The following is a 16,255-nucleotide window of genomic DNA, read 5'->3' on the forward strand; positions in this document are numbered from 1 at the left end:
TCAGAGCAGGAGCAAAGAGCCTGGTTAAGATTTTCGTCAGGTCCGGGTTGGCGGTTCTTGAGGAAGGAGGAGAACTGGTGTGGCAGAGCTGACTGTATAGTAATAGCTCTGAAATCACCGGCGCATTCCCTCAAACTTGGAACAAAGTACTCTTTGCTCTACAAGCAGTCATACCCTGCTGAAAAACTCAAGGGTCAAGTAAGTTGGCTGGGAATATGGCCAGGCTGCGAAAATGCACTCAGATTCAGTCTCAGATTTTGGAATCTTTCTTTGGTGACAAAGAAGACCAAAACATACAGCTAGAAGTCAACAAAGTCAAAGAGCCTACATCAAAAGCCTCCAAGAAAAACATGAACTGGTCTCAGGCCATGGAAGAGCTCAAAAAGGATTTGGAAAAGCAAGTTAGAGAAGTAGAGGAAAAACTGGGACGAGAAAAGAGAATGATGTGAGAAAACCATGAAAAACAAGTCAATGACTTGCTAAAGAAGAACCAAAAAAATACTGAAAAAAATATTGAAGAAAACAACACCTTAAAAAATAGACTAACTCAAATGGCAAAAGAGCTCCAAAAAGCCAATGAGGAGAAGAATGCCTTGAAAGGCAGAATTAGCCAAATGGAAAAGGAGGTCCAAAAGACCACTGAAGAAAATGCTACCTTAAAAATCAGATTGGAGGGAGTGGAAGCTAGTGACTTTATGAGAAATCAAGATATTATAAAACAGAACCAAAGGAATGAAAAAGTGGAAGACAACATGAAATATCTCGTTAGAAAAACCACCGACCTGGAAAATAGATCCAGGAGAGATAATTTAAAAATTCTTGGACTACCTGAAAGCCATGATCAAAAAAAGCCTAGATATCATCTTTCAAGAAATTATCAAGGAGAACTGCCCTGATATTCTAGAGCCAGAGGGCAAAATAAAAATTGAAACAATCCACAGATCACCTCCTCAAAAAGATCCCAAAAAGAAATCTCCTAGGAATATTGTTGCCAAATTCCAGAGCTCCCAGGTCAAGGAGAAAATATTGCAAGCAGCCAGAAAGAAACAATTTGAGAATTGTGGAAAAATAATCAGTATAATACAAGATCTAGCTGCTTCCACATTAAGGGACCAAAGGGCTTGGAATATGATATTCTGGAGGTCAATGGAGCCAGGATTAAAACCAAGAATCACCTACCCAGCAAAACTGAGTACCATGCTCCAAGTCAAAATATGGATTATCAATAAAATAGAGGACTTTCAAGCTTTCTCAGTGAAAAGACCAGAGCTGAATAGAAAATTTGACTTTCAAACACAAGAATCAAGAGAAACATGAAAAGGTAAACAAGAAAGAGAAATCATAAGGGACTTACTAAAGTTGAACTGTTTTGTTTACATTCCTATATGGAAAGATGATGTGTATGATTCATGAGACCTCAGTATCATAGTAGCTGAAATGAATATGCATATATGTGTGCATATATATATACGTATATATGTGTGTGTGTGTATGTATATATATATATATACACATATGTATACATCAATGTATGTATATATGTAGGTGTATCTATGTATATATATACATATATGTGTATATATATATATATACACACAGAGGGCACAGAGTGAGTTGAATATGAAGGGATGATATCTAAAAAAATCAAATCAAATTATGGGAAAAGGGATAAGAGAGGAACATAGTGAGAGAGGGAGAAAGGGAGAGATAGAAAGGGGTAAATTATCTCACATAAAAGTGGCAAGAAAAAGCAGTTCTCTAGGAAGGGAAGAAGGGACAGGTCAGGAGGAATGAGTAAATCTTGCTCACCTCAGATTTGACCTGAGGAGGGAATACTGTACACACTCAATTGGGTATCTTACCCCACAGGAAAGAAGGAGGAAGAAGATAAAAAAGGGGGGATGATAGAAGGGAGGGCAGACACGGGGAGGAGGTAATCAAAAACAAACACTTTAGAAAAGGGACAGGGTCAAGGGAGAAAATTCAATAAAGGGGGATAGGTTAGGAAGGAGCAAAACATAGTTAATCTTTAATAACATGAGTATTGTGGAAGGGTTTTACATAATGATACACATGTGGCCTATGTTGAATAGCTTGCCTTCTTAGGGAGAGTGGGTGGGGAGGGAAGAGGGGAGAGAATTTGGAACTCAAAGTTTTAAAAACAGACTTTCAAAAAGAAAAAGTTTTTGCATGCAACTAGGAAATGATACACAGGCAATGGGGCGTAGAAATTTATCTTGCCCTACAAGAGAAGAAGGGAAAGGGGGATGGGGATGGGAGGAGAAGTGGGGTGACAGAAGGAAGGGCTGACTGGGGAACAGGGTAACCAAAATATACACCATCTTGGAGCGAGCAGGAGGGTAGAAACGGGGAGAAAATTTGTAATTCAAACTCTTGTGAAAATCAATGCTGAAAACTAAATATATTAAATTAAATTTAAAAAAGAAAAAAAAGAATATCAAGAGCATCAGCGAAAAAATGTGAAGGAAGGAGATGTAGTAGTAACAGATTTCAAACTCTATTACAGAGCAGTAATCATGGAAGTAATCTGGCACTGACTAAGAAATAGAGTAGTGGGTCAGTGGAATAGTTAAGTTATATGGCATACAGTAGAAAATGGCTATAGTAATTTAGTGTTTGGTAAACCTAAAGATCCAAGCTTTGGGGTTTAAGAGCTCACATTTGACAAATATTTTTGGGAAAATTGGAAACCAGTTTTACAGAAACTAGACATATACCAACATCTTACACTGTATACCAAGATAATGTCAAAATGGTAAAAACAATTTAGACATAAAGTGTGATAGCATAAGCAAATTAGGGGAACATGGAAAAATGTACTTGTCAGATCTCTGGATAAGGGAAGGGTTTTTGACCTAGAGATGATCATGGGAAGTGAAATGGATAATTTTGAAATTAAAAAGCTTTTACACAAATAAAACTAATGTAGCCAAAATTAGAAGGAAAACAGGAAAATGGAGGGGGGGATTACAGCAACTTTCTCTGATAAAAGCCTCATTTCTCAAATATATAGGGAACTGAGCCAGTTTCTAGAAATAAGAACCATTCCTCAGTTGATAAATGGTCAAAAGATATGAACCAGCAGTTTTCAGAAGAAGAAATCAAAGCTTCCACTAGCCACAACACACACACACACACACACACACACACACACACACACACACACACACAGCTCTAAATCACTACTGCTTAGAGAAATGCAAATTAAAACAACTCTCATTACCACTTCACATCTATCAGATTGGCTAACAGGACAGAAAGAAAGATGACAAATGATAGAGGGGATATGGATAAATTGAGACTCTAATGTACTGTTGGTCAAGTTGTGAATTAGTCCAACCATTCTGAAGAACAATTGGGGAACTACACCCAAAGGTCTTTTTAAAAAGTAAACACCCCTTGACCTAGGAATACCAATAATAGGTATATATCCCAAAAAGGGCTGTGTGTGTATGTGTGTGTGTGTGTGTGAGAGACAGAGAGAGAGAGAGAAAGACAGAGAGAGAGCTATTTGTACAAACATATTTATAGCAGCTTTTTTTTATGGTGACAAAGTACTGAAAATCAGTGAAATGCCCATCAATTGGGGAATGATGGAATGAATTGTGGTATATGATCATGATAGAATATTTTCTTGCTATAAGAATTGAGAAACAAACTTGTTTCCAAAAGCCCTCAAAAGACATATATGAATTTATACAAAGTAAAGTGAGCAGAACAAAGGGAACATTGTGCACATAACAGCAATATTGTAAGGATGATCAGCTGTGAGACTTAGCTGCTCTGATCAAGATAATGATCCAAGATAATTCTAAAGACCCACAATTAAAAATGCTATCTGCCTCCAGATACAATACTCTAAATGTAGTTTGAACTCTAAATGTAGATTGAAGCATACTTTTTTTAACTTTATTTTTCTCCTTTTTGGTATCTTCCTGGCTAATATGGAAGTACGTTTTGCATGACTTCATATATATAATCATTAGCAACTTTTGCCTTCTCAATGAGTGGGGAGAGGTGGAAAGAAGAAAGAGAATTTGGAACTCAAATTTTTTTTAAATGAATGTTAAATTTTACATGTGGACTTGGTGCGGGGACTAGCAGGCAGAGGCGGCAGAGCTCAGTGCGCTTGCCATGACCCCCGACCCCTGCTCCAGCCTTGGACCCGGCGCGGCACCGTTGCTGCCATCACGGGACTCACGCTGCTTTATTCCGGCCTATCCGTGGCCTTCTGAAGCTGCGTGATTGTAGTAGAAATCTGCTATACAGTATTCGACTTGGGCTTCCGCTTTGATGTGGCAATGTTCCTCACAAAGATGTCACCCTACCTGTGGTCCAACCTAGGGATAGGGCTGGCCATCTCCCTCTCTGTGTTGGGAGCAGAATGGGGCATCACAGGATCATCCATCATTGGTGGAGGAGTCCAAGACCAAGAACTTGGTAAGCATCATCTGCGAGGCTGTGGCCATCTATGGCATCATCATGGCCGTTGTCATCAGCAACATGGCAGAGCCCTTCCGTGGCGTCACCCCCAAAGCCATTGGAAGCTGTAACTACCATGCAGGCTATTCCATGTTTGGTGCTGGCCTCACTGTGGGCCTGTCCAACCTCTTCTGTGGTTTGTGCATTGACTTTGTGGGCAGTGGAGCTGCCCTGGCCAATGCCCAAAATGCCACCCTCTTGGCCAAGATCCTCATTGTAGGGATCTTTGGCAGTGCCATTGGCCTCTTTGAGGTCATTGTGGCCATCCTTCAGACTTCTAAAGTAAAAATAGGAGACTAGGCCTGAAGCAGTGGGAGGTCCCTGCCCTGCTGTGCCACACTCTTAATTTATCGGTTTTCCTGGGGGGGGCCTGGCTGCACCAGCGAGTGGTGGCACTCCCCCATGGTGTCCATACTGTGTCCCTCTGGCCCTCACTGCCATCTGCCCCTTCTGGAGTCCCTCGGAGGAGTAGGCTCAGGCCTTTGGTTGGGAGGGCATGTCCTCTGCCCACCTGTCCTGCCCCTTGCCCTTTTACATGTAATTGGGAAATATTTAATGAAATAAAAATACATATTTTAAATAATGAAGTGATGAAGAGGCAGCATGGGCTAATTTGGAACAAATCAAACCCAACTAACATTTTCTTTTTTTAAAATGTTATTTTTATTGATGTCTTTTGTTTTTTTTTAACTTCATCATACTTATCCACACTGTCTCTGCCTCCTTTTCCCAGAGAGCCATTCCATAAAACAAATAGTATTTTCAAGAGACAAACAAGAGAATATGCAAGAAAAAGATCACTACAGTGATCAATACAGTGAAAAATCCTACCAGTATGTGTAGTGTGAAACCCCTTTCTCCATGAAGGGCAAGTTGGGAGTATTCACTTATTCATATCTTAATATGAATGATATGGTCCTCATCATGCTTAATATTTATAATTCTGTTACCTTCACTTTTGACCTTGATTTTTGTGGTTACTCTTTCAATTTACATTGTTATAATTATGGTATATATTGGTTTCTTAGCTTTATTTACTCACTTTACATTCATTCATGTTGATCTTTCCATACCTTTCTGCACTATATGTTTGTTAATTGTTTATATATTTTGGATGTCAAATGCTTATCAGAAAAATTTGATTCTCTTTCTCTCCTCCTCCTCCTCTTCCTTCCCTCCCCATCCCTCCTTCCTTTCCTCCTTTCCTCCCTGTACCCCCCCCCAACTTTGGTTGAGAATACATCTCTTACCCATAGGGGTGAGTGGTATAAGATCTGTTTCCCTTTTCATTGTTTAATAGTATAATCTTTAAAGTTCACATATTCATTTAGAATAGATTGTGAAATACCTCATTTCTTTTTTTTTTGACAGAATTAACAAACTAGTAGATGAAAGAAATTCCATGGAAATAATTTGCTTAAATTTTAGCAAATCATTTATAAAGTATCTCATTCTATCCTTGTGGAAAATATATAGATTAATCAATCAGATGGCTTTAGAACTACTTGAATGGCTGGACTGAAAAAGCCTTTAATGATTCAGTGCCAACATGGCAGGAAGTGTTGAGTGGATTATATTAGAAACCTCTTCTGGCCCAATGCAATTTAACTTTTTTTTTTTAAATAGTGTTTTGGATAAGGGCGTAGATGACATGTCTATCAATTTGGCAGATGATACAAAGATGGGAAGAATAGTTAACATTTTGGATGACACCCAAGATTCAAAAGTATCTTGACAACTTAGATCATTGATTTGAATCGAATAAAACAAAATTCAATAGGGACAAGAGTAGTTTTCCATTTGAGCACACATACATATACATACACACGTATGCGTGCACATGTGCACACTCAGATAACTCCTCAAATATAAGATGGAAGATGGATGAATTAATAGCAGTTGATCAGAAAATGTTTGGTATGTTTTAGTGTACTGCAACCTCAATGAGTCACCAATTTAATATGGCCGACCATAAAGTTAACGCCATCTTGGGCAGCATAAGGAATGGCATGACATCAACAGGTAGGCATGTGGTTGTTTCACTATAGTCCGCACTCATCAAATGTCATCTGTGTACCACAATCAACTGCAATTTATCCAGAAGAGGCTAAACAGGATGGTAAAGGGCTTTCAATCAATGGAATATGAGGATTGGTTAAAGGAAATGGGAATGTTTAGCCCAGAAAGATGAAGGTTCATAAAGGACGTGATAGTTGCCTTCAGGAATTTGAAGATGTGAGTGGAAAACGATTAGACTTGTTTGGTTTGACTATGCAGGACAGAACTAAAAGCAACAGGAAGAAGTACCAAAGAGGCAGATTCAGTCATACAGTCAAGAATAACTTGCTAGCAATTAGCTGCCCAAAATTAGAATGGCTTTCCTTGAGAAATAGAACATTCCTTTTCCTTAGAGGTCTTTAGGCAAAAGCTGGACTATCATTTACTAAGTGTATAGGTTGGACTAGATGGGTGCTGATGTCATTGCCTACTCTCAAATGCTGTCATTCTGATACAGTTGAAGGAGCCCAGGATTTTCTGTCTTATATGAAAAGTCTTAGAAGAGTGTGATGGCTATCTTCAAGGATGTTAATGGATGAGGCCTTCTTTTCTTGATTTCATTTGTTGCTGGTCCAGACATCTCTTCTCTGTTCCCTGACCCCAATTCAAAAGAACTTTTATAACAACTTTTTGGGGAATATCTGCCATTCTCTCACAACTTGAACCTACAGGATGCAGGTGAGGTCCCCTGTAGGAAACTATTCTAGAGTTTAAGGTATGCTGTAGATCCACACTCCTAGAACTCTAGCCAACTAGTAATGCTCATTGTACTTTTCTTTCATATTCAGGCTATAGATATAATATGCCCAAAGGCATTTGCTGAGATGAAATCATAAGAACAATGTTAACAATATGTTCTCCCTATTAACCTGGGACACTCTCCTCCACAATACCTGATGCTTCCTACACAGTCTCAGTGGGAAGACATACGTAGTGCATAGTAGTAGAGAGATCAAAGCAACTTACGCCTTCAGTCATGCAGGGCAACAATATATACAGGCCAAAATGTCTGTCACTTCTTGTGGTGTTCTAATGATTTCCCCCCTGAAATCAACATTTGTTCTAGGTAGATCATTCAGCTAGATTCCCTCAATTTGATAATTATGGTTTTAAAAAACTTTGAGAAAATGCTCTTTCAGGTACCAGGTCTAAAGTCCCCTAGAATACCATTTCCCAACTCCCCAGAAATACCCTTGACTAATAAAAACATTAATATTTTCTAATTCCACTAACCACTGACTCTCTTTTCATCAGGGGACTAAAATCAAGTGGTTTAAGGGGTGGGGTTGCATTTAAGAGGGTTAAAAAGAGAAACTTTAAAAAAACATGTAGTGATAAAAATTTTTTCTGAATGAAGACCTATTAGCTTCAGACCACTGCTTTTCCTTAGCCCAGGAGTTAGAAAACACTGCTGTAGAGTAACTTGTGCACGGTCCCTAAAAGAGCAGTTTCCTGAAATTCAATGGTTCAGAAAGAAAATTACTATGGGTTGCTTTTTAGAGGAACCATGTAAATAGTGCTAAGCTTTTCTGCTACAAAAGGACCTGAGAGCCTATTCCACTTATTCTATAGCAAATATCTATTAACACCTACTATTCTAGGAACTGAGTTTGCAAAGACAAAAATATCTGTGAATTCTAGGAGCTTAAAATCTAATAAAGAAGGAGGAGTACACAAATACCTAGGATACTAGGAAATAAGATTAATATAAAAAGGATATCTGGACAATACTATGCCCATTTTTAGGTGGAAATCATCAGTCTCTCCAGGAAAGATGCAGGATGGAAGATATGGGCTATCAGTCACTGTCATGGTAGAGAGGGCATCTACATTGGGCCTTAAAAGTATATCGGGGAGACAGAGCCAAAGGTGGAAGAGTAAAGGCAAGGATTCACCTAAGCTCTCCTTCAAACCCCTTCGAATACCTTTAAATACTGACTTTTAAATTCTAGAGCAACAGAAACCACAAAAAGATGGAGTAAAACAATATTCCAGGGCAAGACAACTTAGAAGGTCAGCAGGAAAGGTCTGTTGCACCAGGGTGAGAAAGGAGCTCAGTTCAACACAGGCCATGCCAGCAAAGACTGGACCTCAGTAAACCAGAAGCAGGCCTTGGGAGCCACTGAATCAGCAGCAGCAGCAGCAGCAGCAGCTGCTTCCAAGGCTCTTAGCCCACAGATGACACAGGGGTTGAACAACTGATTAGAAGGAGATTACTTTGCTGGCACTAAGGGAAAAACTTTTGCTTCACCCATACTCAGATCCAGGTTACAATCCTTGATTGAAGTCCCAGGGTGAGGAGAAGCACTAGCACACCAGAGCTTTTAGCCACAGTGGAGCAAGGAGCTTCCTCATAGTTCCAGGGCAGAAAAAAGTGTTTGTGGTCACTCACAGATCAGAGCACAGGTCAGGAGAGTAATAAACACCTCTCCTTAGAATTGACCAAATGGAAGCAGAGGTACAAAAGCTCACTGAAGAAAATAACTCCTTAAAAATTAGAATTGAGCAAATGGAAGGTAATGACTCTATGAGAAATCAAGAAATTATAAAACAAAACCAAAATAGGGGGGGCAGGGAAGAAGATAATGTGAAATATCTCATCAAAAAACCAACTGACCTGGAAAATAGATCCAGGAGAGATAATTTAAAAATTATTGGACTACCTGAAAGCCTTGATCCAAAAAAGAGCCTAAACATCATCTTTCAAGAAATTATCAAGGAAAACTGTCTTGATATCCTAGAATAAGAGGGTAAAATAGAAATTGAAAGTGTTCACTGATCACTTCCTAAAAGAGATCCCAAAATGAAAACTCACAGGAATATTATAGCCAAATTCCAGAGTTCCCAGGTCAAGGAGAAAATATTGCAAGCAGCCAGAAAGAAACAATTTAAGTATTGCGGAGCCACAGTCAGGATGACACAAGACTTAGCAGCTTCTGCATTAAAGGATCTGAGAGCTTGGAATATGATATTCCAGAGAGCAAAGAAGCTAGGATTACAACCAAGAATTACCTACCCAACAACGCTGAGTGTAATCCTTCGGCGGGGCAGGGGGGGTGGGGGATGGGAATTTAATGAAATAGAGGACTTTCAAGTATTCTTGATGAAAAGACCAAAGCTGACTAGGAAATCTGACTTTCCAATACAAGACTCAAGAGAAGCATAAAAAGGTAAACAGGAAAGGGAAAATTATAAGGGACTTAAAGTAAATCTGTTTACATTCCTGAATGGGAAGATGATACTTGTAATTCATAGGAACTTTCTCTTTATCAGGGTAGTTAGAAGTATATATAGATAGTGGGCACAGGTGTGAGTTGAATGTCAAGAGCTGATATCTAATATATATATATATATATATATATATATATATATACATATATATATATAAAATTAAAGGTTGAGAGAGGAATATACTGGGAGAAAGGGAGAGGTAGAATGGGGTAGATTATCTCAGATAAAAGAGGCAAGAAAAAGCTTTCACAGTGGAGGGGAAGAAGGGGGATGTGAGAGGTGAGTGAACTTTACTCTCATCAGAATTGGCTCAAAGAGGGAATAACATATACACTCAATTGGGCATAGAAATCTATCTTATCCTACAAGGAAGTAGGAGGGGCAGGGGATAAGAGAAGAGTGGGTAATAGAAGGGAGGGAAGATTGGGGGAAGAGATAGTCAGAAGCAAAACATTTTTGAGGAGAAATAGGGTGAAAGGAGAGAGAAAATGGAATAAACAGAGAGTGGGGAATAGGGATGAAGGGAAATACAGAGCAACAGTCACTAAGAAAAAAATTCTAAAGCAAGTTTCTCTCATAAAGGCCTCATTTAACAAACACATAGAGAACTGAATCAAATTTATAAAACTAAGCCATTCCCCAACTGGTAAATGATCAAAAGATATGAACAGTATTCAAATGAAGCAATTAAAGCTATCTATAGCCATTATTAAAAGTGCTCTAACTCACTATTAATTAGAGAAATGCAAATTAAAACAATTCTGATGGTTTTACCTCATACCTATTAGATTGGATAATAGGACTGAAAAGGAAAATGATGGATGGTGGAGGGGTTGTGGGAAAAATGAGACATTAATACACTTTTGGTGGAGTTGACTGATTCCACCATTCAGTAGACAATTTGGAGCTATGCCCAAAGGGGTATAAAACCATGCATACACTCTGACTTAGGAATACCACTACTAGGTCTGTATCTCAAAAGACATTAAGAAAAGGAAAAAGACCTCTATGTGAAAATATTTCTAGCAGCTCTTTTCTAGAGGCAAAGAATTGGAAATTGAGGGAATGCCCATCATTTGAGGAATGGCTAAACAAATGGTTTTAGGTGATACTGATGCAATAGTATTATGCTATAAGAAATGATGAGCAGGATGCTCCCAGAAAAACCTGGAAAGACTTAAATGAGCTAGTGAAAAGTGAAACATACTGTGTACAAAGTAACAGCAATATTGCTCAATGATCAGTTGTGAATGACTTAGCTATTCTCAGCAGTACAATGATCCAAGACAATTCTGAAGGACTTGTGATGAAAAATGATATCAATCCCCAGGATAAGAACTGATGGTGCCTGAATATAGCTTTAAACATATTTTTTAACTTTATTTTTCTTGGTTTTTATGTTGTCTTCCACAACATGACTAATATGGAAATGTTTTGCATGATCACATATGTATAACCTATATTGAATTACTTTCATTCTCAGCAGAGATGGGGGGATTGAAGATGGAGGAAAAGAGAGCATTTTGTACTCAACATTTTAAAAACAAACGTCAAAAATTGTTTTTACTTGTAATTGGGGGAACATAAAATACCAAATAAATAAATAAAATATTTTTAATGGCCAGAAAAAAAAGAAAGTATATCATTGGTGAAGCTTACATAGAGACTCTGAACTATAACTTAGGTACAAGATTTCTACAGGAGGATATGTCTTGGAAAAGAATATCAATTCTTTTCCACAATTAACTATTGCTGACCTCTCTTTCCCTATATATGCTATTCCCACTCTCTAGCCATTTTGCTCAATCACTACTTCACAAGACCTTACTATCTCTCATAGATATTCTCATTAGACTCATCTCTTTTATTCCGCTTCAACGGTTAACAATAAGCAAGCAAAGGCAAGCACAGTGGATAGAGCACAGGAGAGACAGACAGGAAGATCTGAGTTCAAATGAAACGTTAAACAGGTAATAGTTGTATAACCCTGGGCAAGTCATTTAACTTCTGTTTCTTTCAATTTCCTCATCTGTAAAATGAGGCTGATAACAGCACCCACATCTCAGGGTTGCTGTAAGAATCAAATGAGACAAAATTTAGAAAAAATGTAAGATTATATACATGCTAACTGTTATTATCATTGTTGGTAATAATTACTATTATTAGCAATTAGAGGTATCTAGTTATGACATGTTGAAGACTCAGTCCACTGATGAGGAATATATGATAACCACATGAGAAAAAGGAATAAAATACACATTCATATAAAGATATTCATTCATAGATGTCAAATGAACTAAGTTCAAAACATGAAACTCCCAGTTCTTCACTCTTCCTATAACACAGTTTTCTTGATCAGAATCACTAACCATCAACAAGAATTCACTACATTTTGTCAATATGTGACTTGTTATACAGTACAGATAAAAGAAAAAGTCCCTTAATCAAAGATGTTTCTTAACCAAATAGACATGTCACCATTTTTTCTTATGGAGACTTTAATCTTGGTGTACTTCAAAAGCCAGAAAACATGTGTAGAAGCTTAAAAATGTAAGGACAGTTTTTTTTCCTTCTTCAACATCTTCAGGAAGATAGCAGATGTGACATAGAGCCCTCTGTTTCCAAGAAGTATTTATTTCAGTCTAGATTAAAGAAAAAAAAGAAATTCACAGACACATTACATGTGTTTCAAAATGTAGCTCAGGTCACAAAAATGTTGTATAAAGCTAAAGAAAATCCAAGTAAGTCAGATTTGTCTCTATTCTCAGCAATATGGGCAAATGAAATATTTCATTCAAATAAATATTTCTCCAGTCCCAGCAAGGTTGAAAATTAATCACTCTGTGAGTCAGAGCCTTAGTGAAGAATTTTCTTCTCATTATCTTTTTGTTCATTTACTTTTCTTTTGTTTTTACCTTGGGCATTTGTTCTGAGAGTAACTTTAAGTACTTCATGGCAGGCATTGTACAGTTGTACAAAAAAGGCTGAACAGAACAATGGGGAAAAAAATGGATTTGAAGTCAGAAGACCCAGGTTTGAATCTTAATTCTATACTTATTAACTGTGCTTGCACAGGCATGTTACTTCATCTTTCTAGACCTCAGTTTCCTCATATAAAAAACGAGAGAATTGGACTAGTTAATTTTTAGACTTTCTTCTAACTCTGAATCTATGGTCCTATGGGTCTGCCTAGGGAGAATGTAGCAGTAAAAGACAATAAGACTAAGGGGGTAACGTAATTAAAGAACATAGAGGAAAGTGATCTGTAACAACTCGTAAGTGGCTTGGGTAAGAATTGTTCTATATGACTTTAGTCCTTTGACACCTCATTCCATGGAATACTATATTAAAATGACTTAAGGTAGCTTACTTTTAATAATACTTTGAAGCACGACAAAAGAAGGTCTAAACATTAATACCCACTGCCTAAATCATGTATAAGGTGCAATTATTCTTCTACATTCAAGATACTTATTTCTGATAGGTAAAATCCTACTACAGCAAATTGTGAGAATTTACAAATTATTTTTTTGAAAAAAAGATTTTCCTTGTTCAGTCTTTTTAGAATAATTGACTCATCACCTGGTTTTTAAAATCAGTCATTAAGCATTTATTGAGCCCCACTATTTGCCCTGCATTTTCGTAGACTATTTGGAAGAATATATTTGTATTATAAATTATATAGCTGAGATAATTTTCCTACAAGTTCTAAAATAGTATTGGAAGATAAGATGATAACCCATGATACTATTAGAAAATAAATCATGTTATGAAACACTTAATTTAGAGTAAGAGGAAATGGTTCTACTGTCTGTTATTTGCTTGACCTAGGGACAATATATTTGCCTTTCTCAGTCTCAGTCTCAGTTTCCCTGTCTATAATATGTGGTGTCAATCGCATTAGATGATCTGGAAGGTTCCTTCCAACTCTAAATCTTATGAAATGATCAACAAATTATTTTTTGCTTGCTTGTTTAGACTAAAAATGCTGTAGGAGTTAAGAGAAGAGTGAGTTTAATGATGGTTAGAAATATTCATATGGAAACAAAATTATTATTCCTTCTTTTGTTTAAATTATAATTTTTTTTATCTTTAGTTTACAACATTCTAGATCCACAATTTTTTGGGTTCCAAATTTTCTCTCTCTCACTCTCTACTCCCCTCTCTGCTCCCCCACCCAGACGGCATGTAATCCAATATAGGTTTTACATATACCTTCACCTTGAATTTATTTACATAATAGTGCAGTTGTAAAGAAGAATTATGACCAATGGAATGAATCATGGGAAGGTGAACCAAAAACAAAAAAGAAGGGGAAAAAAAGGGAGACCAAATAGTTTGCCTCAATCTGCATTCAGACTCCAAAATTCTTTCTTTGAATGTGCATAGCTTTTTCCATCTTCAGTCTTTTGGAATTGTCTTTGAAACTTGCATTGATGAGAAGAGCCGAGTCTATCAAAGTTAGTCCTTACAGATACCCTATGTTTGTAATCATGTATAATGATCTCTTCCTTTGGCTCCCCTCACTCAGCATCAGTTCATATAAGTCTTCCCAGGTTATAATGGAGTCCATCTGCTCCTCATTTCTTATAGCAAAATAGTATTCCATTACATTCATATACCACAATTTGTTTAGCCATTCCCCAATTGATGGGAATCCCCTTGATTTCCAATTCTTTGCCACAAACAAAACTGCTGCTATAAATATTTTTGTAGATACCAGTCCATTTCCCATTTGTTTGATCTCTTTGGGATTCAGCCCTAGAAGTGGTATTGCTGGATCAAAATATATGCACATTTTTATAGCCCTTTGGGCATAGTTCCAAATTGCTCTCCAGAATGGCTGGATCAGTTCACATCTCCACCAACAATGTAACAGTGTTCCAATTTTCCCACCTCCTCTCCAGCATTTATCATTTCCTGTTTTGTCATGTTAGCCAATCTGACAAGAGAGATGTGGTACTTAAGAGTTGTTTTGATTTGCATTTCTCCAATCAATAGCAATTTGGAGCATCTTTTCACATGACTATAGATATCTTTAATTTCTTCCTCTGAAAACTACTTTTTCATATCCTTTGACTGTTTCTCATTTGGGAAATGAATTGTATTCCTATAAATTTGACTCAATTCCCTGTATATTTTAGATATGAGGCCTTTATCAGAGACACTGTTTGTAAAGATTCTTCCCCAATTTTCTGCTTCCCTCCTAATCTTTGTTGCATTGGCTTTGTTTGTACAGAAATTTTTCAATTTAACATAATTAAAATTATCCATTTTATATTTTGTAGTGCTCTCTATCTTTTATTGGGTCATGAATTCTTCCCTTTGCCATAAATCTGACAGGTAAACTATTTCCCACTCTTCCAAATTGCTTATAATATCAGCCTTTGTTCCTAAATTATGAACCCATGTTAACTTTATTTTGGTATACAGTGTAAAATATTGGTCTTTGCCCAATTTCTGCCACACTGTTTTCCCGATTTTCCCAGCAGTTTTTGTGAAATAGTGAATTCTTAATCTAGAAGCTGGATTCTTTGGGTTTATCAAAAAGTAGATTGCTGTAGTCAGTGACTACTGCCTTGTGTACCTAAACTATTCCACTGATCCACCACTTTTTTTTTAGCCAGTACCAAGTAGTTTTGATGACTGCTGCTGTATAATACAATTTAATATCTGTTATAGATAGGCTCCCTTCCCTAGCATTTCTTTTCATTATTTCCCTTGATATTCTGGATGTTTTGTTCTTCCAGATGAATTTGGTTATTATTTTATCCAGCTCAGTAAAATAATTTTTTGGTAGTTTTATTGGTATGGCACTGAATAAATTAATTTGGGTAAAATTGTCATTTGTATTATATTAGCTCAGCATAACCATGGGAAACTGATGTTTTTCCATTTATTTAGATCTTATTTTATTTGTGTGAAAAGTGTTTTGTAATTATATTCAAATAGGTTTGGGGTTTGTCTTGGCAGGTAGACTCCCAAATATTTTATAGTGTCTACAGTAACTTTAAATGGAATTCCTCTTTCAATCTCTTGCTGTTGGGCTTTGTTAGTAATATATAAGAATGCCAAGGATTTATGTGGGTTTATTTTGTATCTTGCAACTTTGCTAAAGTTATTTATTATTTCAAGTAGTTTTTTTCAAGTAGATTTTTACTTGATTCTCTAAGTAAATCATCATATCATCTGCAAAGAGTGATAACTTAGTTTTTTCTTTGTCTCTTCTAATTCCTTCAATTTCTTTTTCTTCTCTTATTGCAATTTCTAGTACCAAGTTGAATAATAGAGGCGATAACGGACATCCTTGTTTCAACCCCAATCTTACTGGGAATGCATCTTGCTTATCCCCATTACATATATTGCTTGTTGATGGTTTCAGGTAGATGCTATTTATAATTTTATTCCTATTTTATTCCTTTTATTCCTATGTTTTCCTATGTTTTTATTCCTATGTTTTCTA

At 36.9% G+C, this 16,255-nt stretch overlaps 1 pseudogene; it reads left to right on the forward strand.

Annotated features, from left to right (window-relative positions):
- LOC118837865 overlaps positions 1 to 4,803 on the forward strand; it is a 28,284-nt pseudogene extending 23,481 nt beyond the window's left edge.
- Positions 4,804 to 16,255: the final 11,452 nt, after the last annotated feature.

The sequence above is a fragment of the Trichosurus vulpecula genome, chromosome 1, assembly GCF_011100635.1.
Source record: "Trichosurus vulpecula isolate mTriVul1 chromosome 1, mTriVul1.pri, whole genome shotgun sequence".
Taxonomy (NCBI): domain Eukaryota; kingdom Metazoa; phylum Chordata; class Mammalia; order Diprotodontia; family Phalangeridae; genus Trichosurus; species Trichosurus vulpecula.